Here is a 24,635-nt window from a genome sequence, read left to right on the forward strand (position 1 = left end):
CCAGCCTTCCCTAAGAGTATTTATATAAAATAAGTACATTATTCTAGTTTAAATCAGTGGCAAATTGGTATATGCTGGGATTTTATTGCTTGACCAAGATTATGCAGCTATTAATTGAAGAAATGGAACTATTGAAATTGAACTATTAATTGAAGAAAGAATTCAAACCCAGGTCTAATCAACTGCACAGGCTTTGCATGACATCCACTTCCTCTAATGATCCAAGAGCCATGCTGCTAACAGCAGTAACCTGAATATCACATCATATTCTACAGCACGTTAAAATCTCATATGTTTTGGGTCCCCCAGTATTCTTGAGAGATGAGTAGGGCAGACTTTCCTTGCAGTTCACAACTTAGGAAACCAACCTGATGAAAGTTAAACCCGAGGACTCACAACCAGGATGTAGTAGCTGTAAAATCTAGGTCTTGGGCAGCAAATTTCATAAGTCCACAGCCTTCACTGTCATCAAAAGACTTCAGTATGTTTCTGGAGCATTTTTAAATGGATATATCCCCAGCTCTGCACAGAGGTTTATTTCCATTTTCAAGCAGTTATTTAGAAGCTAGTCAAGGCTGTGAGCTGGTTTTAGACTCCTAAAATAGTGGTAGCTGTCTTAATAGGAATTTATTGACTACCTACAATGCAAAATACAGTACAATAAAAATAAAAATGATATGGACCTTGCCTTCAAGGAGCTTACAGTATGGTAGATATGCATGGACACAGGCACAACTGACTTTAATAAGGCAAAAAAATTCATTTGAGTCTATATACAAAGAAGTAACTGCAAAGTGAGGCAAGAATATAAGGAATATAAATATCCCTTCTGACATAAACAGAGATTTTTCCAAAGACATACAGATGCCTAACAAATACATGAGAAGATGCTCCACATTACTCACCATCAGGGAAATCAAATCAAAACCACAATGAGATACCACCTCACACCTGTCAGAATGGCTAACATTAACAACACAGGGAACAGCAGATGTGGGCAAGGACATGGAGAAAGGGGAACTCTCTTACACTGCTGGTGGGAATGCTGCACTCTAATGGTACAGCCACTCTGAAAAACAGAATGGAGTTTCCTCAAATAGTTAAAAATAGAGGGGCGCCTGGGTGGATCAGTCGGTTGAATGTCCGATTTTGGCTCAGGTCATGATCTCACAGTTCGTGAGCTCGAGCCCCACGTCAGGCTTCTTTGCTGACAGCTCGGGACCTGCTTCGGATTCTGTGTCTCCCTCTCTCTCTGCCCCTCCTCCGCTCATTCTCTCTCTTTCTCTCTCTCTCTCTCAAAAATAAAAAGAAACATTAAAAAAATGTAAAAAAATAGAATTACCCTATGACCTAGCAATTGCTCTAGTGGGTATTTACTCAAGGGACACAAAAATACTGATTCAAAGGGGCACACACACCCCAATGTTTATAGCAGCATTATCAACAATAGCCAAATAATGAAAAGATCCCAAATGTCCATTGACTGATGAATGGATAAAGAAGATGTGTACACACACACACACACACACACACACACACACACACACACAATGGAATACTACTCAGCCATCAAAAAGAATGAAATCTTGCCATTTGCAACAACGTGGATAGAGCTAGAGTGTATTATGCTAAGCGAAATAAGTCAGTCAGAGAAAGGTAAATACCATATGATTTCATTCATATGTGGAATTTAATAAACAAAACAGATGAACATAGGGAAAGGGAAAAAAAGAGAGAGGTAAATAAACCATAAGAGACTCTTAACTATAGAGAACAAACGGAGGGTTGATGGAGGGAGGTTGGCAGGGGATGGGTTATATGGGTAATCCGAATTAAGGAGGGCACTTGTTGTAATGAGCACTGGGTGTTATCTCTAAGTGATGAATCACTAATTCTACACCTGAAGTCAATTTACCACGTATATTAAGTAACTAGAATTTAAATTTTAAAAATTTAAATTAAAAAAATACCCCTTCTGGAAAGAGGAGACCTTTGCTGGTGAATTTTCCATAAAGGACAAGTTCCATTATTTTGGCTTACAGTAATTTGGTTCTTTATTTCTCCATTCTGTGTCCAAGAGCCCACATAAACCAGTTAGAAACCCTTTGGAATAATATCCTTGATAAGTAATTAGTATTACCTCTACTCGGCATAGTCTCCAATAGCTCTGTTGGACTGCTCTACTCTACTGTATTTTGAAAAATAAGAAAAAAAACTCTTCCCCAAACATGCTGAATTCTCATCCTGCTCCCAGGCTTTGCATGTACTTTTACCTCTACAACACTGTTCCCTTCAATTCTTTACCTGGACAACTCTTACTCATTCTTTGGGTCTCGGCTTAGCCTTGTGCACACTGAGAAACTTCTAGTTCTCCAAGTCTGGAGTAAAGCATATCGTAGTCAGTAGGGGTTAGCTTGTGCTGCAATAACAAACATCCTCCAAATCTCAGTGGCTTAAACAAATAAAGGTTTATTTCTGATGCACACTGTATGTCTATTGCACATTAACCGGGGCCTCTGCTCCATATCATCCTCCCTTGGGGTTCCAGCCCAGTGGATCCTCTACCGTCTGGAATACTTACTGCTGGTCATGATGGAGGAAAAAGCCTTTCCACCTAGATGTGACTTGCATTGCTTCCACTCATATTTCATTAGCCAAAGTAAGCCATGCCTAACTTTAAAGAAGTGAAGAAATGCAATCCTAGCATGTGTCAGAAAGAAGCCCCAGGATCTCAGTGAGTATCACTAATAGCCAGGACACAACTCTTGCAGCTTGTTCCCAAAATCCCAGTACTTACCACAATTGCAGTACCTATTACACTACACTGCAATTAGCAGATTATAGTCAGTATGCCCTCGCTAGACTCCGAGCTTCTTAAGGACAGGCACTCAACCTTATTCTTATATGCAATCCCTGCCGGTGTGTGACACATACACACATTCACTGCAAAAGCTTGAATGAAGAAGACAGTATCATCTTTAAAAAAAAAAAAATTGCATGTCTGTATCTTTAAATTTATAATTTCAAAACAATTACAATTCAAAATGCTATTTATGTCTTATGTTCCTTAGGAAAGATATACATATAGCCTTGAGCTACAATTCTGACTTTGCTTTTGAATGCAAATATTTTAACAAGTATAACACACAGAAGCTTGAACTATCAATTATTCCTAGCAGCATATGTAAAACATCTTGTTTATCCCAGAGATCCTAAATTAGACTGAAAAAGAAAAAACCCTACCTTTAAAAATACATCTCTTAGAGTTTGTATTTAACTTGTCTTAGAATCAGAAGTTAGAACTCTTTAATTTTTAAAAAAGAAAAGTAATATTTATTTAGTTTTCTTAGTTATGCATGGATTTTGATGAATAAACATGACAAGTAAATGCAAAAGATAAATTATCCATCATGAGTTTCTATGTTTATAGTTAGATATTAATTTTGCTATATACTTCAGGGCTTTAAAAGAGATCTATTAAATTTCTACCCAAACAAATTGGTTTAGGAAATAACCCACCGATTTGTTGTTGAATTCAACCACAGTGGTAAAATCTTTAAAACATCTGGCTACTAACAAGCAGCTTGAATAAATTAAATGTTTCCAGAAAGCCAGTGTGTATATCATCATAACCATAAGGTGCTTTTGGAGAAAACCCACAATGTGTAAACTTGTAATAAAAACTGCGGCCCACTGAAATGTCACATTTCCTTATCTACAGATTTGTTTTCAGAGGAATATCATTTCTTAACTGCAAGAACTGGGTTTAGCAGTTACTAGATTTAGCATGAAGCGTGTGCTTCCCGAGTGTAGCTTCTTTAATTTTGAAAGCTTTCTCTCACATTAGCCCTAAGGAAAATCTATAGAGTGTTTTATGTTGGTCTAGTATATTTATATCATTATCACATTTTTGTGTTGACCACTGTCCTTTTCTGAGGTAGATGGCTCTCAGATACTCTCAGCCCCACATAACATGGTTGTTTTCCTACGGCAGTTCCTCCTTCTGCTTCTTTCTTTCTTCTCGGCTCACTTTCCAGTAGTCACATTGTACTAGGGAAATTTTCATTTCTTAGCAACTGGGATTGAGTCCGCTCTCCTCTGGTTTGAGCAAGGACATCCATCTTCTCCAACAAGGCCTTCTATCTGTGGAATGCTTTCCTTTTCCCGATGACAAAAACCCAACTTGGTAACTTGTGGAATATATCTGGATGTCTATTTAGGAGAGAGAGAGGGGTTTCAGTAAGCAGATGTTTATTTTTAAGGTTGTATCCCCTTGCTTCTTAAGTTAAAACCAACTATGGGACTTGTTTGATGACATTAAAAAGTAACCAAATTGGACATTCTTCTTTAAGACCCCTGAAGTGTGATATGGATAATATTAGCTCTCCGTGAAAATCTATAGTGTGACTGGAATCAGGTGAAATAGTGAAATAGATGTTGATCTTGCTATTCCTTTCTCAGTATTCCTTCTCTTAACAAATATTTACTGAGCACTTATTATATGTCAGGCCCTATGCTTGTAGTTAGTATTAAAATGGCAAGCCAAACCAAGCCTAGACTGTAATAGGAAAGGTATACTTTAATCAAATAATCATGTCAAGGAATGCATAGTGACAAACTGAGATGAACACATTGAAGGCTGGTAACCATTCTTTAAAGGTGGGTAATGTCAAAGGTACTTTACTTGGGAGAGAGGAAGGGGTTAGGGGAGCCTTGCCTGAGAAGATAACCCTTGATCTGAGATCTGCTAGATGAAAAGATATGGGTGGGGGCCTTGGAGCAAGAAACAATACAGTTAAAGTACATAGGACAAGTTTAGGTTGGGGACAGGGGCTGAAGGTGTAAGATGAAGCTAGAAAGGTAGCAGGGCCCAAACCACACCCTGTAAAACATGCTAACGATTTTGGTCCTCATCACAAGGGCAATTGAGAGTCACTGACATATTTTGAAACAAATGATGACCAGATTCATGTTCTGAAAAAATTACCCTGATTTCGTTGTGGAGATTAATAAGAAACCAGAGTGTATAGGGAGAAGGGTGGGAAGTGTGGACAAGAGGTGGTGGCGGCTTAGGTTTAGTATAGCTGCAGTGGCAAAGATGGAAAGTGGGCACATTTAGATAAAACCGAGAAGATATGGTGATGGATGGCTGTAGGGGGGAAGAAAGAGAAAAGGGCCAAGGACCAACTGAAGGTTTCTGGCTTAGCCAGCATTTTCAGACGCTGGCAAAAATCACCTAATTAGGAAATATGAGAGGACCCAGTTTGAGTGTGGGACAGAACATGCTGAATTCGAGATGTCTTTGAGATAGCCACGTAAAGGTGCTGAGTAGGTTTGGGGCTCACAGGAGAGATCACGGCTGGAGACTTAAATTGGAAAGTCACTAGCAATTACCACAGTGGAAATGTATGGAGTGAGGTAAGGGGAAAGGACAGAAGAACTAGGAGAGACCAGGAGGAGCTTGTCTGTGGTGACTGGGTAGAGACAAATAAGCCTGCGTAGGAGACTTGAAATGGGAGAGCCAGAAGCTAGGAGGAAAACCAGGGAAGTATCTCAGCTTTAAGGGGGAAAAGTGTTTTAAGAAGAAGAGAATGATCAATAGCGTCAGTTTCTGCTTAGAGGTCAAGAGAACCTAGACTCAAGCATACACATTGGATTTCACAGCAGAGCAAAGGATGGCAAAGGTTGGAGTATGTTTAAATATCAATGGGAAGGAGCTGCCCGAGAGGGAAGGGCCACATGACTCCCATTGTGACTCTCTCCAGCATCATCCCAGTGACCTAACTGTTCTGGGATTATTCTGCACAGTGTTAGACAATTCAGAGCATCTCCCGAACTGCATTTTGTATGGAATCTGGGAATGGTGATATTGCTGCCTCATGCAGGATTGTTAGGAATATTAAATAATAGGTGAACAGAGGCTCTATCCTATAAAATCAAATTAAGAGGTTACCAATGATGATTTCCCCTCAATTTCTGGTTCAGCCAAAGTTTATCTTTTCTACGTCCTTTTCCTTCGGGTCCCTGCTAGATAATTAACACCCCCAGTTTTCTTATCTGTTTCTGATAATGACTTACTGGGCTACTGCTGACCAGCAGGCAGAAATCATTGTGAACAAGGGGCTTTTTCTATGGTATACCTGAAATCATATCCAGTAGGCAACTGCCTTTTTGACCCACTCAACACTGATGATTAAATAATAGAAAGAATGTCATATTTCCCCTCTCCACCCCTTCCGCCAAAGCTAGCCACCCAACCTCGTGAGGATTTCAGACAGGTTTTTTGTTTTTTTTTTTTTTTAAACCAAAGGAGTCATTTAGAAAAATAAGGCAAGAATGCCATCTTGGGGTTTCTGCTGACAGCACAGGCTACCTAAGCAGCAGATGGGGAAAAAGTATATTCCTAGAGGTTGTTCAATGCCACTACAGCAATGTACTTTGATCCTTCAGGGCTTTTTCTGTTTGACTAAATTTAACGATTGGACTCCTATAATTAAACAATGTAAAAATTTAAAATCAGACTAATTCATGACCTTTGGGTTTGGGGCTTCCCCTATTTGGCTTCTAGCAAGATCATGCTGAGCTTTTGTCTACCTATCAGTGGTCTTATCTATTTATGATCTGCTTGACAGGATCACTGAGAGTTTGAGGGCATCATTTGACAGCTTTCTTTCTCACCCATCTTTTCTCCTTCTCGCAGGATATATGAAAAGAAAGTGGTAACAGAGTTTTTCAGACTTTTGTTTATTATTTTATTTGGGGAGGCATAGGGCTTATGGCTTATAGAACTAACTCCTAAGGTTCAATACATGTGACTATAAAATAATAGGATTCCTTGTTGAAGATGAACTTTATTCCTTCATAGAACACCTTTATAATCTTGTATTTGCATGATATTATCCTCATAGTTTTATTTTTTTTAAGTTAGTGGAGAAGGCAATATACTATGGTCGGCATCCTTCATTAATCTTTCTACATCTCACCCTAATTTACTAAAGAGAATTCAATGCGATCAAAGTTGCAAAGAAAATCCACTAGCAAATCATTTGGAAACCAATTTTGTATGCTCCCTTGCTTTCCAAGTTCTTCCTGTTTAAAGGGAAATTTTGCTTTTGAATAAGGTTGTCTATGGAATTCTATGCATAAGAGATGCGATACAGGGTGACAGAGGGACCTTTATGAGACATAAGCACTTGTTTTCATTCTGTCTTCTGCCATAGTTGCTTAAATGACTTTGTCCGCCCCACCCCCACCCCAGGAGGTTTTTTAACAATTCCTTAAAGTAAGGGCTCACGCAATCATCTATCTGGCATGGGGCTAGAGATCAGCAGACATTGGTTGAATCCAGGAATGTGTTTCTAAAAGGTATGATTTACCCTTTGCCCTCCCTTTCCCTTCAGGTTTCAGTAAATACTCTCCCACACGTTTGGAAGTGGATTTTGTAATGAGCCTGTGAGACGTGGAGGTGAGGATGCAAAAGAAGAAGTTGAGCATCAGTCAAGGCAAGTGCTAATTGCTTGTTCCTTGGTCTCTCCTATTACAGAGAACACTATGACAGTTATTTAAAAACAAAGGAAGAAAGAGAAATTATGAGGGTTTTTTTTTTTAACCAAATATGAAAGGGACAAAGGATGTAGAGAAGTAAGGGGGGAGGAAACTTGTTCAAATTCACCCGGTGAGTGCCCAGTAGTGGGGTGGGACTGCATGTTGACTTTGGGCTCTTGTGAGCTGTGGCCTTGGGTAAGTAACTCCAACTTTGTAAGCCTCTGATTCCTTATCTGTAAAATAGGATTAATAACAGGAGTCTCTTCATGAGTTTATGACCAGGGTTAAACGAGCTAATGAGTGTGAAGTGCCTGGCCAATGACCACTGTTCCATTAAAGTAGCAGCCGCTGCTAGTAAATTCTAAAGGCCAAAAGGCCAGTCACCTCAGCTCTGGGGCTCTTTTCCTTGGGCATCAACCACTACAAGCCCATACTGCCTTGGAAGGAGTGCGCCCCCTTCCGAACATGTATGTATGTTACTCCTGGATGGGGAAAGAATGGCAACATGTAAATACAGTTGTTGAGATATACAGGTGACCCTTGAACAATGTGGGGATGAGGGGCACTGACCCCCTGCACAGTCGAAAATATATATAGCTTTTGACTTCCCCAAAATTCAACTAGTAATAGCCTACTGTTGACCGGAAGCCTTAATGATAACATAAATAGTCAATTAGCACTTATTTTGTATGTTACATGTATTATCTACTGAATTTTACAGCAAATTAAGCTAGAAAAAAAATGTTGAGAAAATCCATCTGCAGTTGTATACTGTATTTATCAAAAAACAAAAATCCACATGTAAGTGGACCCACACCGTTCAAACCCGTGTTGTTCAAGAGTCAGCTAAGCAAGAACTGCTAGGTTGACTTGCAAAATTCAACATGAGATAAATGATGTAAGCAAAGGCTAGACCCCGTTAGCACAATAGGGAATGTAGGTTAAGGCAGTTTCAAGAGTCTACTAATTATGAGAAGAAAAATCAATGAGAAAGAATTGAAAAGGGGACTGGTCACTGATAGGCGTGTGCCCGGGTAAGAGACAAAGTCCCAGGAGAAAGAAATAAGTTCAAGGAGAGAGAGAAAGAGCTCATTGCATATGATATCATCACAACCTGTTGTGATGTGCAACAGAGAGAACCACCCTTCCTGGCAGTCAGGGGAGCTGAGAAACCCACTTAACTAATCCACAAAGGAAGAGAAAAGAGAGATCAGAAGCTTGAGCATTTCAGTCTTTGGAAATAAAACCTCTAAACCCACGAGTGATAGGAATAGAAATTTAACCTCAGGGTTTATGTCATAAAATGTTCTCTGTAGACTTTTTTTAAAAATTTTTTTAAAGTTTATTTTTGAAAGAGTGAGACAGAGCATGAGTGGGGGAGGAACAGAGAGAGAGGGAAACAAAGAATCCAAAGCAGGCTCCAAGCTCTGAGCTTTCAGCACAGAACCCAACGTGGGGCTCAAACCCACAAACTGTGAGATCATGACCTGAGCTGAAGTTGGATGCTTAACCTGCTGAGCCCCCCAGGCACTCCTGTATAGACTTCTGTTTTGGAGTGATGTTGATTCCAATTTCTCTTTCTTGAAAATATGTTTCAAGTAGATACAGCTTGATCTCACTTGCTTAACCCTCATTAAAAAATATCTGAGGTTATTTATTAATATTTAAAAAGTTAAAAAAATATTTAGTGATAAAAAATTATCAGTCACTCTCATACATTGTGGATGGTGCTCCAAGGCCAATGGAGGGCAGGGTGTCAATGTATATCAAAACTACAAATGCATGTGATTTCTGATGCCACATTTCCTCTTCCAGAAAATTTATTCTATAGATATACTTGCCCACATAAATGTGACACTCGTATAAAATTGTTTATTGCGATATACATACAATGGAATTCTATACAACTATAAAAATGAATGATAAATTTATATATATGTTGGAATGAAAAGATCTCAAAGATATATTAAAAGAGCAAGATGCATAAGATATACATAGTATGCCATCATGTAAAAATATTATTAAAACAGGAAGAAAAATATGTGCATGTGTATTGGCCTGAATATACATAAAAATTGGAAGAATAAATAAGAAACCAGTAACTGGTCATTCATGAGGAGACTCAGCTGTGGGACAAGAGACAGAAGCTTGAATTGTGTGACTGTATTTCATATCAAAAAAATCAAATTACAGAAGTCATATTTTATGAAAAACTTAATAACATCCACTTAATGCCAAAGAAAAACTTCCACACCAACGATGTAGTATCAAATAGCAGTGTATTGGAAAGTACCCTCAAAAAAGTGTATAAAGAATTTAAGACAAATCGCCAAGTTCACATCAGACCCTTTGAGTTGAGAAGGATTCTAGAAAACATTCTCTATTTCTTAAGTCATATTCCATACCAAATAAATACAGGCTTCAACAAGTTGGTTTGCTTCCCTGTGACCCAGGGTCTCTGATGTTGAACTATCAGTGGCCATACTAGTTTGTAATTAAAATTTGAACCAAGATGAATGTCTCCGGGGGACGTTATGAATAGTAAAATGGCAGGCTGCAGAAACCTGGGCACCACAGCCGAGGCCTCATGGCAGGCGAGTCCGAGAACACCTGAAGTGAAGTACAAGAGGTGTTCAGTACACGGGACGTCACGCCGTAGGAGCTCAATAAACATTTGTTCGCTGAGAAGACCCCAGGTGACCAGATCACAGCATCGCAGAGGCAGAGGAGGGCTTGGAAGTGAAGTCAGCCCGTCTGACCTCCCTCCTGTTGCAGGCTTTCTTTCCAAAGGAGCCTGGCAGATGCTTCCTGAAAGGGGGAGTGAGCTCACCGCTTGTAGGGAGTCCTTTTCATGTTTTAAGTATTTCCACCTACTGGGACGTTTTCCTCACAAGAACAGAAGTCTGTCCTGCTGGGACTTCTACCACCAGTTCCAGCGTGGCCCTCCGCGGTGTAACGCAGCCACTTCCTTGGCCACATAGCACCTGTGCGTGAGGTCGTGGGGGAAGGCAGTGTTGAAACAGAAAGATGAGAGCCTTTGTTTTCACATCCTCCAACTTCGCTCTGGGGCAGCCGGCAGCATGCCCCGAGGTTGGGCTTAACCTACCCACTGCCCCAACCTACCCCATGCATAAGTTCCCACGATCTGTCCCTTTAAGGAGGGAATTGACTTCTATCCGGCTGGATGGAGAAGCCTTATCCTCTCAGAAAAGCAACTCTTGATGTATGTCAGAAGGGACGCCTTCTGTCCGTCATCCTGTGATGAGCACCCTGTTCCAGGATAATCACCCCAATTACCCCTCCTGACTGGCACATCCTTGAGAAGCTGAAGACAGCCGGAAGCGGCAACCCCACACCGTCTCTCAGGTGTTTGAAGACAGTGACCAGGTATCTTCCAAAACATTCCAGCTCCTCCTATCATTTCCCCGTAACAAGATGGCACTTGGCCATTCTGGCTACTTTCTTCTCGAGACTTCCCAGGTTATCAAGTATAAACTTGAACTCTCTTAAAATGCTGAGTCCACCCTGAAAACAGTACTCCCTGTGGGGCCTGACCAGCTCTGGGCCCTGTGAGGCTCTGATTCACACCTGTCTATGAACATTTGCTCATGTGAAATGAACAGGGAGGGGAAATCCTACATGTGGTTAATTTTGGAAAGCTTAAAAGAATGAAAGAAATTGTAGAGAGAAGCAAACAAATACACATGTTATTTATTAATACAAACAAGCTCCTTAAACAATTGTGTGTTAACATTTAATTAAAAAGGGCGGGGGGTGGGGAAATATGCTCTACTTCATGGAGGTTGGGGTTTCTTATTCTCAGTTACATCCTCAGATTTCCCTGGTTGGGGGTTGGAGAAAGTCATCCAAACTGCTGAGTCGCTGCCCTTCAAGTTTATGATCAATCCCCTAGAGGGACGCTTAGTTCACCTGGAAGTCGTAGCAGCCCATTCACTTTCCTGATCTCATCAACTGTTTCCTAGATCCTATATTCTATCTCCTCCACCTTCTAAGACCTTCTCCCCATGCCCACTCCCAGCCGATGCCTTGCTCACCATTTCAATAAAAACACAGAAGTGCTTAGAAGAGAACATCTACCGATTCCCCCCTCACCACATCTGTGCCCGCATCTGACGACTTCCTTCCTGGTACTATATGTAGTGGTTTAAAAATATATTCACAAATTCATTGACGTTCAAAGAATTTTCAAAAAGTTGAGTCTAAATTTTTTCCTGTTGGCTGGGACTTTATGACTCATTTCTAATAAACAGAATGTGGAGACACTGAGGGTGTATAGCCTCCGAACTAGATTATAAAATCATTGAGGCTTCTACCCTGTTCTTTCTTGGATCACTGCCATGTTGTGAGTCTACTCAGGCAGCCAGCCCTATGGAGAGGTCCATCTGGTGAAGAACTGAGGCTTCCTGTCCACAACCGACATGAACTTGCCAGTCATATGAGTAAGTCCTCTTGGAAGCGGCTCTTCAGCCCCCAGTGAAAGCTTCCCATGGCTACAGTCTTGGTCAACATCTTGACTGCAACCTCATGAGACACTTGAGCCTGAACCATCCAGCCTAGATGCTGTTAAGTGCCTAACCAGAGCAAACTGTGTGAGATAATAAATGTGGCTTTTCATGTTTTTTAAGCCACTAAATTTTGGGACAGTTTGTTATACAGCAGTAGATAACTCACACACTATGGATGCACTGTCCATCCTGCTGTCCTAGGTCAACTCTTCCTTTGTGCACTAAGTCCCATCCCTTCTCACTAACTCAAAAATATTGTTCAGGCAAAGTGTCACCTTTCACTCCTGCATCACCAATACTTTCTTCTTTTTTCCAATTTTAAATTATTATTTATTTTTGAGAGAAAGACACAGAGTGTGAGCAGGGGATTGGCAGACAGAGAAGGAGACACAGAATCTGAGGCAGGCTCCAGGCTCTGAGCTGTCAGCACAGAGCCTGACGCAGGACTTGAACCCACGAACCGTGAGATCATGACCTGAGCCAAAGTTGGATGCTTAACCAACTGAGCCACCCAGGTCCCCACTGATATTTCCTTCTGTAGTAGAGCATTCTCATCAGCATGCCAACATGTTGTAAGATCTCCCATCTAACTGCAAACACACACACCTCTTGGTCTCACAACCCCTTCTAGCTACAGCCCAATTTCTTGGTTTCCCTTTATACCAAAATTCCTCAAAAGAGAGTGTATAGTCTCTGTCTCTGTTTTCTTTCTTTTCATCCCGTGCTGAACCCCCTCAGATCACTTCTTCCACTCCACAGAACAAGCTCTTGTCAGGGTATCCCATGATCTCAGTACTAATATCCACTGGTTCCATTGGGTTGACCTCTCAGCAGCCTTAAACACCATTAAAACACGTGTTTCAGTTTCTCTCTGGTGCTCTTCTCTCTTTTGGTCCTCCTCCTAGTCTTCAGATCTGATCAGTCCTCCTAAGGTTTCTCAGGTGGTTCTTCCTTACCTTCCTGACCCCATGGGTGGAGTGCTCCAGGGCTCAGTCCTTGGGTCAGTTTTCTTTTTCAAGAAATATGTCCTTATTATCTCTACCCCCTCTGATTACGGCTTGGGGCACCTGGGTGGCTCAGTCAGTCAAGCATCCGACTTAGTTTCAGCTCAGGTCATGATCTCATGGTTCGTGAGTTTGAGCCCTGAGTCTGGCTCTGTGCTGACAGTGCAGGGCCTGCTTGGGATTCTGTCTCCCTCTCTCTCTGCCCCTCTCCTGCACTCACTCTCTCTCTCAAATAAATAAACTTAAAAATATTTCTTATCCCCACCCCCTCTGATCGCAGCTTGCTTCTGTATTGCCACGACCCCTGCTTGATGTGAGGCTCAGGATTCTGGGAACACTCAACATCTGCTTTAACCAACTGGCAGCACTTTGTGCTATGACTCCACCAATTCAGGTGAAAGTAATTAACTAATTTTAAAAAATCAGTGAAACCAGTTATTTTGATATACTAAGACCAAAGTCACAATAGGTGTGGGCTTGATTTTATTACTCTTCAACTGGTTGAGTTGAAGTTAGATAGACTACTTTAGACCAGGACTTCAGGGGAGGTGGGGGGAGGCTGTGCTATGCAGTGTGAGTTGTTTAGCAGCATCCCTGACCTCTCCCCACTAGACGCCAGTAGCCAGCCCCACCCCAGCTATGATAGTCAAAATGTTTCCAGACATTGCCAAATGTCCCCTCGGGTACTAAACTCACTTTCTTGGATGTATGATATGCTCTGCGTGCACGTAGGCAGAGAGGTTGAGGAATTTATTCAGCATTGATCTAGGGGGGGAAAAGGCTAACATAGAGCCTTCCTAGGCTATGGTGAATTAAGGCTTGTAGTTTCCATGTTTATGTTGGGGAGGGGGCACTGCTGCAAAGATCAATCAACTGGCAAGTATTCTGAAAGACTACTGGAAATGGGGGACTAAAGAAAGACAAAACTAATAAGGCCCCATCCAGATCAGCAGTACCTTATACATATCTGTATTATTATACTAGGATACTGTTGTGAATTTGTTTATTCCCATTTCCCTAAAATGCTAGGAGCAAATTGAGGGCAAAGAGCAGCCTGTAGCACAGTCCCTAGTGCCTCGTTGGTGTTCAGTAATTTTTAATTGAAACTACTTGAGGCCCAACATACAGGGTTAAGATCACCCACTCTTTCTTCCACTCATGGAGCTTCCACTCCCACTCTCTGACTGCATGGGGCTCCACTCTTTAAAATTGCCTTCTGCTTTCATTTTCGCCAGATTCATGCCTTAAATATATCCTAAGTATGCCCCAAGTTAGCTGGACAAGGGGTCATCCATAGCCCTCCAAGGAACTTGGCTCTTGAGACAGTGACCTTCTGCAGGGGGAGATACTAGCAAACCCTTTTCACCCACCATCAGCACTCATGACAGTTGATAGAGAAACCTACTGGCTTACCAAACAGTTTCTAAAGGATGGCTGGTGGGTGAGGCAGGGGTTCTGTTGCTGAGCGCGAAAGGGCCAACTAACATGTCTCTCCATTCAGCTTACCCAAAAGAATTATAGCCCATTAGGGCTAGAAAGAACTGTGGAGAGTGTGTTGTCTAGCCCTTCTTCCTACAGAGAACAGCTTCCAGTGCCCAGGAAGAAGTGACTGGTTCAAGGCCAAACAGAATTTTAGCAACACATCTCTGACCCCAGCACTAGCTTCCCGATTCCCAGTTCTGTGCCGTTGCCACCTCACTGTGCTGTTCTGGTGGCAAACACAGAACGTTTAAGAGACACCCCTTCCCCCCTGCCCCATCACTGAAGGACAGACTCAACAGGGCAGCAGAACTCTGCTCCACCTCAGTCTCCCCAGCCCCACCCCCCAACCTTGACTCACAGTGTGGAGGCTCTTTGCATCCTTGGACAGTTTCTACTTGCATCCGCATCAATTAAACCTTGATCTCATTTATTATCTCAGGAAATGGTCTCAAGGTCACAGGGCTGGAAATTTAATTATGGTAGCAGTATATTAAGTGGCACATTTAAAGATGCTGAATTGTAGTAATTAATTTTTTGGATGGTGGTCTCGGAGGAATGGGTTTTCTCCACACTGGGTGTTCGGCATCCATCATGGCCATTGAGCTTGGCAGCTGTCTTTTAGCTTTAAACTGCCTCGTTATTCATCTTTTATGACTAGCCTTTAAAAACACTAGGCACCGATATCCCCTTTTATTGTAATATATGTGTGCAGTGGGAACGGAGCCATACTTCACCTTTGCTATAAAACATGAACCAAGGGTGCCAGCAGCTACCTGAGCTGGCCTCTAAATTGAGACAACAATTACCCTTCGCTGACATCTAGTGTCAAGGCATGAGATATAGCCAGAGCGCTGAATCCATTGGCCTGGAAAACTTATGCTTCCCCAGTGATAAAGCCTGTCTCGCCCACGAGGCTCCAGCCTCAGCTGTAAGATGGGAAACAGAGGGATGAACTTGGCACTGGCTATTGACTTTGCCAGGGCGCTAGGTTATCAAATGGGGCACCTGTCTGCCGAGGCCTTAAAGGGCTTGTAATGTTTAATGAAGGGACAGCCATTAAATGTGTTTGGTTCCAATATTAGGCTCGATGAGCCTGGGTGGTACTTAAAAGAGAGGTGGGGAAATATGAATTAAATTAGAGAGATTCATTAAAGAAATTGGCCTGGAGCCCAAGAATGACTGGTTGTCAGACACAGCTGCCAGCAGCTAGGTGCCCATCCAGTGAGGAAAACTCAAACTAGTTTTAGGTTTTAAATTCTGGGATACCAGCTTGTTTAAACACTGGTCTGCCAGTGCTTATGGAGAAAGAGATAGCCACAAAATAAAATACTTTATAGACTAGAGTATGGATAGGATGCTTATAGATAGGTATATTTTTCCCTTCTGGAAGATCTGTGGCCTTTGCCTCCTTCAGTGGAAGAGCACAGTATTTGTACATATTTAAAGCTGAGATCCCAATTTCTCTGTCCTATCCTCTTTTCAAGGGTTTCTCAATCTGGGCACTATTGAAATTTTGGACCGGATAATTCTTCCTTGTGCATAATGGGTGGGGGTGCCCTGTATAGTGTGGGATGCGTAGCAGCATCTCTGGCCTCTACCTGCCCGCCCCTCCTCCCCATGACAGTAGTCCTCCCTCGCTGTAATTGTGACAACTAAATATGTCTCCAGACATTGCTGGCTATCCCCAGAAAGCAAAACAGTCCTGGTTGGGAACCACAAGTCTATTCTCACCTCAGGAAGTTGGCTCAAACCCCTAAACTGATCTGTCTAATGGCTTTTCAAAGACTGGACTATGCACTGGTGGCCCGGCACATCTGAGTTGTCCTTGGAGCTGGCCTGATGACCATTCATGCCTGATTTTGACCACGACTTTGTTTTTTGGCTTGGATGTTGGACCTCGGCCTGGTGAACTCTAACCTGACTTTGGCCACAGTCTTGAGTCTTTACTATGAGCATCACTTGATCTCCTGACCTTATTTTGGTAATACTCATCCCACAACAGAGTCCTAATATCACCTGAAGTATCTCTACCTCAGTCTGTCAAACCACATATATTTCCTGGGGAATCCACGAGAAACTGGACAATGAAAAGAACTGCCACCACAGGATCTATATTCTAGTGGTGAGAAACAGCTAATAAGTACATTAATAAATAAGCTATATCCAGATGATGACAAGCGCAATGAAGAAAATTAACCAGGTAATGGGATAGAGTGGAGGGGAGAGGACGGGCTGTTCTGGAGATGGTCAGTGAAGACCTTGCTGAAGAAGTGAAGACAGCCAAGATGTAAACAGTGAGAGGAAGGTGGCCCTGAATGCAGTGTTCTTTCCATTACAGCAGGCTATATTTTAATAACAAAATTAATAAGACTGTAGCATATGCAGAGTAAAGTGCATAAATCTTAAGTGTACGTCTCAATGAATTCTCCCTCTCTCTCTCTGTCACACACACACACGCACACACACCACACACATACACATATGCGCACTTGTGTGACCACAACCCAGATCAAGAACTAAAATCTTTCCATCGTTCCAGGTTTAGTCCTGCCTTTCCCTGTTAATAAACCTCTCCAGAGAAAACTCTTCTTTGATCACCCTCGATTCATTTTCGCCAGCAGGCTGCATTTTATTTTATTTTATTTTATTTTATTTTATTTTATTTTATTTTATTTTATTTTTATTTTGCCTTTTTCTAAGAGAGCCAATCAGTAACTTCTCACAAATTTTTGTAAGCCTCCAGTTGCTTGTAAAACTGAAGGAGGCCACTGTAATTCCTCCAGGAAACTATAGGGACCAGTGGTAATGGGGCCCACATCCTCAAGCCCCTGTCATATTAATCCAGCCCTGGCGGATTCTGTGATACCCAGAAGGGAGAGAGACATGAGGGGAAGCAGAGTCTCTGAGCTGGCATCCCTACCCCCATCCTTGTTGTTTGCTGAGCAAACATTCTTGCCAGAGGGAACAGCAGGGAAACACTGGGCTCTGTCAGCCCCCCGTTAATCAATGAGGCCATAACAAATCACAGGATGAAGTCCATGACACGTCAATTACACTAAAATCTGAGGGCATCTACGGGAATTGGTAATCAGGCGCAGGACTTTCGGGGTCACCTCCATCCAGCCCGGGGAGACTTGGATGCTCTGATATTTACTGATCCAGCTATGGGGTGCCATGGCTTGGAGGCAGCCAAGTGGCCACAGTGTAAGAAATGCTTCCCGTGGGCAGTGGTCTGAGTGGAGATTCTAAGGTCTAAATGGGCTGTGCCTGCTATATGCTTCTCCAAGCCAGGTCTAGATGAAGGTTTTTTCACAGAACTTCATTATCATGAAGAGAAATGATTGACCAACTAGAAATTTAGGCAACGGAGTTGACCACTAGGTGTCTCAGTTTCTTCTGCTGTCTAGATTATACCCCCTCGTGAAAACATTGTCTTTTGAGAGTAGTGTGTGTGTGTGTGTGTGTGTGTGTGTGTGTGTGTGTGTGAGAATAGCCAGGAAAGGTGTATATTTATGGGTGATTATATGTGTATACGTTGGTATTGATTCAACCTTCACTCCATAACATTAAATGTGCCCACTATGCATCAGGGCTTCATTTCTTGCAAGGAGATTAACAGTGAAGAAAAGACAGGTTCAGATGGAAGTGAGAAACCCACATGGAAGCATCCAACAAAAGCTACCTACATTGTAGTCCACCAATCTGTGAGTGCTCCAAAGAGAAGGCTGGCCTTGCATCATTCTTTGAATCCTGTGAGGCAGCTGGCAACTGAGAAGTGGGGCAGTCAGATTTCTTAGGCTTGTCTGGGCCAGCCTTGTGTGGGGTGGAGTGGAGTGCCTCAGTCCTTCTCCCCTCCTATTCGCCTTCCCCTTTCCCATTGCCCACTGCTCCCTGAATGTGAAAATGGCCCAGAGGAAAAGGACGTAAATGGGAAGAGTCGTGGAAATGGCAGGGGGAAAGTTAAAAATTGGCTGAATTCAGAACCAGTGGGACTGGTTTTGTCAGAGCCACACACAAGACTAAGCACTTGCTCAAAGTGACACATCCCATTAAGGAGCCAATACTAGCTTTCTGGTCTTCCAGTTCCAAGCTATTGCTTACTAATAGGAGGTGGCTTACTACGTCAGAATTCTCAGTTATAAGCAACAGAGACTAATTTCGTCTGGTAAAGGAGAAAAGGAGTTTTCAGAAAAGGTATTGCCAGGGGTTCCTGGCTGGCTCGGTCAGCAGAGCACACAACTCTTGATCTCGGGGTTGTAAGTTTGAGCCCCATGTTGAGAGTAGAGATTACTTAAAAATAAAATCTTGAAGAAAAAGCATCTTGTCAGGCAAACATTATCAAATAGATAACTAAAATCATAAGATGAAAAGTTTTTCAAGAAGAAGATATTCACAGGAGATAAAGTAGGTCTCTTATTACCAGATTATTTGCAAAAGGAAAAGACATACATTTACGATGGGGAGATCTGGCAGTGATCACCCTAACCAAGTGATCAAATTTAGTATCACAGATAGTGGAACACTCTATCAGTGATACACACAGCCCTGCCGGTGAAACACTCTTGCCAAAAAATGTCAACTTGAATTCAGTCAGGACTCTAACTCTTAACTCTGGATTTATAGGCAATACAAGAAGAGAGAGGAATAAAATAAACACCACAAAGAGGAAACTGTTTGACGAATCAGGACCGTAGGAAGGTCCATGATACAACTGATGTCACCCTTCAAAAAAGTCAACATCATGGATACATTTTTAAAAGTTAGAAGTACTTTAGACCAAAAGAGACTAAAGACATATAATCACCAATTACAATACTGAACCTAGATTGGATCCTGTTTTGGAAAAAACAATCATTATAAAAGATATTCTTAGGCTGGAGGAATTTGAATATAGACTGTATTCCAGATGGCATTATGAAATTAGTATGAATTTTCTTAGGTTTGATAACAGTATTGTGGTTCTGTGGGAACTTATGCTTTGGAGATGTGCTCTGCAAGTGTTTAGTAGCAAAGTGTCAGAAGGTCAACAACTTTGAAGTGGACAGCTTTCAAGTGGTCCAGCAAAAGTGAGAGCAAAAGATATATACGTACACGGAGAAAGGGATAAAGCAAATATAGTTACAGGTGACTGGTTGTTGAAGCTAGGTGGAAGTAATTCAGTTCTCCAGAGAGGGCTGGGGAAGGATACCAGTGGTGGGGGGTGGGGGGCGGCAGTGTAAGGCTAAGCTTCCCAAAGTCCCAAATCACCTACCACAGCTGGCCAGGTGAGGGCTCACCAATGCTGATGGCGCCTCCCTCACCACCAGAGGGCCCCGTTTGTATCTGCCCCCAGTGCTCCCTCTGTGCCAGGAATTTACCCTGAAAAGCCCCTTGGGTAAATCCCCTGTTGCCTCTGCCAAGCCAAAAGCCGATCACCTGTGCCACCCACCACACCAGCAGCTATGGAAATTCTACCCACAGGAGCTTTCTCAGGTGGCTCAGATGAGTCCGTCCTACAGGTGCATCTGATTGCTGGAGCCTCGTTCTCAGGCCTGCATCCTTGTTGCAAGGTAAGCTGGGAACTGCCAGATTGATGCTTCTCTCGGTGAGGCTAACCAAAGATGATGGGCAGCCTTCCATCTGATAGGTGTTGTCTGCACAGAGGGATAATGCACATAAAATAGCTGAAGGTCCAGGCTGTATCCTAGTACTTAGCTTGCATGGCTGCAGCATACTTCCAGGTAAGAATAATTTCGACTTACCTTTTTAATCTTTGCCAGTTTCATATATAGCATTTCTGTAACGTGGAGTCCTGGGTATAGGAGTTTATTTATGGACCAAATCTGTGGTTTATTTATTTGGGCACATTGCCTTGTTTGATCATAAGTTACTCTGTTGGTTGTTTTCTGTTAAAATGCCGAGAGGCCTTCAGCCATGGATTGTCCATTAATTATAATGTATTATGATGATTATTGTTCACGATGGATCAAAAATATACTCTCTCACCAGAATGCATAATCAAGACACTACATACAGGAAATTTTTAAAAGCCTTTGTGTTTCATCCATTGAAGATCTAAGGAAATGACAGTGAGGCTACTCTGGCAGTTGGTGATAGATTCAAATACAACTGAATTCCTATTTACCATGACCTAATATTAATATCCATTAACGCATTTTATGTTGATAAATTCAGAAAGGGGATTCACGGTGCTCTCTCAGAGACTGCTGGGAAGTAGCTTCAACCCCTTCATTTGTCATCATTATAGGGAATAGCTCTGGTCCACAGCTTATCATTTGTTTATGGTAGTAAGGACAGCAAAGAAGGCATACCGGGTGGCACATTAAGGCTGCCGGTGCTCTCCCCCACTCCCTGTCTCGGGGGTTGGCAATGTCATACATCCAAATCCTCAAGCCACAAACCTACAAGGTATCCCTGATACCTTCCTGCCTTTCCACACCCCAACACCCGATCCATCCCCAACCCTGTTAATTTTAACTTTTAAATATCTCTTGGGGAGCCTGGGTTGCTCAGTCGGTTAAGCGTCCCTTTGGCTCAGGTCGTGATCTCATGGTTCATGAGTTCAAGCCTGGCGCTGTGTGCTGACAGCTCAGAGCCTGGGGCCTGCTTCAGATTCTGTGTCTCCCTCTCTCCCTCCCCCTCCCCCACTCGTGCTCTGTCTCTCTGTGTCTCTCAAAAATAAATAAACATTTAAAAAAAACGTTTAAGTATCTCTCAAATCCACTCACTAGTCTCCAGTCCCTTCCATATCAATCCTTCCTGAGCTACCATTATTCCCCCTGCAGTGCAACAACAGCCTTCAAACTGGCCTCCGTCCTCTGCTCTTCATCTGTGCTCTGAGGGACCTTTTAAAATGCAAATCAGGGTGTGTATTTCTCTGCTCTCATCTCCCCACCCCCTAAAACCTAAGAATTGTTTCGGTGGTCTCCAATTGCCTGTACAATACAAACCAAAATCTTGAGTGCTTTGCCAGCTGTAGCCCCTCCCTACCTCTTCGGCGTCCCACCATCATCTGGCACACCTCTCTTCCTCGTGCCCTGGGCTCCAGCTACACCAGCCTCATCCCAGTATTTCTTATGCTGCAAGCTCCTTCTCCCCTCCAGACCTGCACATGTGGTGTTCCCTCTGCTTGATATTTGTCCCTTCCGTACCCGAAGCCACTCCTGGATCATGCTGTCCACAGACCAGATCTGTTCTGCATTCCCATAGCACCCGCTGTCCTCCCTCTTTTGCATCCACCATTGAAATGACACATATGTTGGTGATTGTTCGATGACTTTTATTGTCCCCGCTACACTGGCGGCACCTTGAAGTCTGGGACAATGCTTCCGTCTCTTTGGACCCACACCTCATGGCACAAAGCCTAAGCATTTAAGGCGCTGAGTACGTATTTCTTGAGTAAGAGACTCTATGAACAAATGAATGAGTGTGAGTGACCACATTCTGGTCAGAGAGGAGTGGGAAAGCCCAGAAAACATTTAGATGGCACTGTGGGTTGAACATTGTCTTTGAACCAGGATTTAGAAATAAGGCCATGGATGCTGGCTGGTCTCATGTCTTCCCCCCAGGTGTGAGGCGGGGCTGGTCCATTCAGATACAGATAATTCCAGAGATTTGGAAGGTATTTGAAAGCAATAAAAGCTGACTCACAGGCCTGGGTGAGATCTCCATCCAAACTCAGGTTCCCCTGATTGAAATTCCCGTGGCCATCTCCCCTGAATTGCATTCAACTTTCCTAAATGAGATTTTATGGGAACTGATTGTGATTAGATAAATGGGTGACTCCACTAATGTATAATACAATTTTCCATTACAGCGTATGTACAATAATTTACATTTCTTGTTTCATGGCGTGATATTTATGTGACATATTCTGGATGAGACCCGCCTGCTGTTTACATAATGATCTTGATTTTCTCTTAGAGAAGATCTGGCTTTCAATTTTCTTTTTGTGCTGCAAGGTATTGTCATCCAAGATAAACATTGTATATAATAGGACGTGCAGGTGAGAAACATCAATAAAGTAATAATCTAGATGGGTTTTAATAATTCTTATTTATGCCACTGGATTAGGTAATAGAATGGTTCACCTTTCATAAAAGGTTGGAATAAAAATGTCCCTAAAATTACAGTAAATTTTTTGTGATCTGCTTACTGTGATCTGTTCTGTGGCCAAGTGCCACTGAATAGCAAAAATGAATGTTTCGTCGAATATATTTGACCATCAATAACATAACATTCATCGCCAGAACATTTTCCGATGTTGAAGCAATATCAAGGGAAAATATCTTTTTTTCTGGCCTCTAAGTCTGCATGAAACAAATGCTTCTATGCATTTAACACCAATTATTATTCTTCCCCTCCTAGTTAGACATAGTTGACAGACAAGGGAGAAAATAACTCCCAATCAGATGCCTTTTCATAAAAACTCTTCATAAAATAGAGAAGGACAGGACAAAGGAGACACCTGAAATGAGCCTAATGTAGGGTTCAAGATCCAAGCAAGTATCGGGATATATGGTCTTTTTTTTATTAATGTTTATTTATTTTTGAAAGAGAGAGAGACAGAGTGTGAGGGGGGAGGGGCAGAGAGAGAGGGAAGCAGGCTCCAGGCTCCAGGCTCCAAGCCGTCAGCACAGAACCCAACACAGGGCTCAAACCCATGAACTGCAAGATCGTGACCTGAATCAAAGTCAGACGCTTACCTGACTGCGCCACCCAGGCGCCCCTGGATATATCGTCTTGAACCCACAGGGCCACATGTGGGGACGAAGAGAAGGCCAAGCAGGTACCCTGCACCCCTCCCCCTGCTTCAGTGAGAGGAGCTCTCCTTTTGCCCATGTTGCCCAACTCTTACTGGTGCTCCCAGTAAGAGTTCATGCAGAAAGGAGAACTGGCTATTTTTAAAACTTAAAAATGAAAAGAACAAAGACACTTAACAGTTAAAAGAACACTGTTCTAGAAGCCAGCTCTCTCAGCCCCATTTCCTCGTTTGCAAAATGAAGAGTTTGTATGTAATGGTTTCTAGCATTCCCCTATTCCATGGTATGTACTGTTTTATATTCCAGGCCAAAACGCTAGTGTAGATGTGGCTATTATTTGGTATAACAATCTAATTATGCCATGTTATCAAACAGCATGCTTACCTCCCTTTTAACATAACAAGGAAGTAAAACATTCAGGCGTGGAACCAGCAGTATATCAACTGAGAGCTGGTCTCAGATATAAAATGCTCACTTTAACATGGGTCACTGGAAAGTAGTCAAATAGCCCTCACAGATTCTAGACTACAAGGTAAAATGCTGCACATTCCTCGAGACTTGTCTGCGTTCAGATGAGCCCAGCACTAGCTTGAGTTGCAAATAAACCTATAATTTTACTGTAATTTAAAAAAAATCTTTATGATTTTAGTGTTTTTTAAATTTTTTTAATGTTTTTATTTTTGAGAGAGAGCACTAACGGGGGAGGGACAGAGAGAGAGGGAGACACAGAATCTGAAGCAGGCTCCAGGGTCTGAGCTGTTAGCACAGAGCCCGACACAGGGCTCGAACCCAGAACCGCGAGATCACAACCTGAGTAGAGTTAGGCACTCAACCGACTGAGCCACCCAGGCACCCCTGGATAGTGTGTTTTTAGTTACAACTTACTCTAGCACTGAGCAATTTGTTGAGTTTCTCCTCCTTGCTGCCAAAAGAAAAAAAATAATAAACGAATATGGCAAAATATAAAATCAAATACTATACAGCCATTAACATGACATGAATGTGTATTTGTTGGCATGAAATGTCCAAAATATAGTAAGTGAAAAAGGCAAAATACAAATCAACATATATAATATTATTTCATTGTGGGGGAAAAATCGCATGTATTCATATACACACAGGAAAAAGTTTTGAAGGATGGCCTTAGTTATCCCTGGATCACAGGATTATAAGCCATCATTACCTTCTTCTTTGTTACCCTCCTGTGTTCTGAAGTATTTTTTAACACTGAAGTGGGGGGGTGGTAAGTTTGGAAAAAAGAAAACCTCACTAATTTCTTATCCCATATGTTATTCAGAAAAATGTACGAATGACAG

General features: G+C 42.3%; 1 long non-coding RNA gene across 1 annotated transcript in view; it reads left to right on the forward strand.

Moving 5' to 3' along the window:
* The window catches only part of LOC128315932 (uncharacterized), a 71,433-nt gene extending 63,045 nt beyond the window's left edge, over window positions 1–8,388 (forward strand). Inside the window, exon 3 of the long non-coding RNA XR_008299145.1 lies at window positions 7,401–8,388. This is a non-coding gene — a long non-coding RNA (uncharacterized LOC128315932). The remainder of the gene's footprint in view (window positions 1–7,400) is intronic.
* The last annotated feature ends 16,247 nt before the right edge of the window (window positions 8,389–24,635 follow it).

Source organism: Acinonyx jubatus, chromosome B3 (genome assembly GCF_027475565.1).
Source record: "Acinonyx jubatus isolate Ajub_Pintada_27869175 chromosome B3, VMU_Ajub_asm_v1.0, whole genome shotgun sequence".
Classification (NCBI taxonomy): Eukaryota; Metazoa; Chordata; class Mammalia; order Carnivora; family Felidae; genus Acinonyx; species Acinonyx jubatus.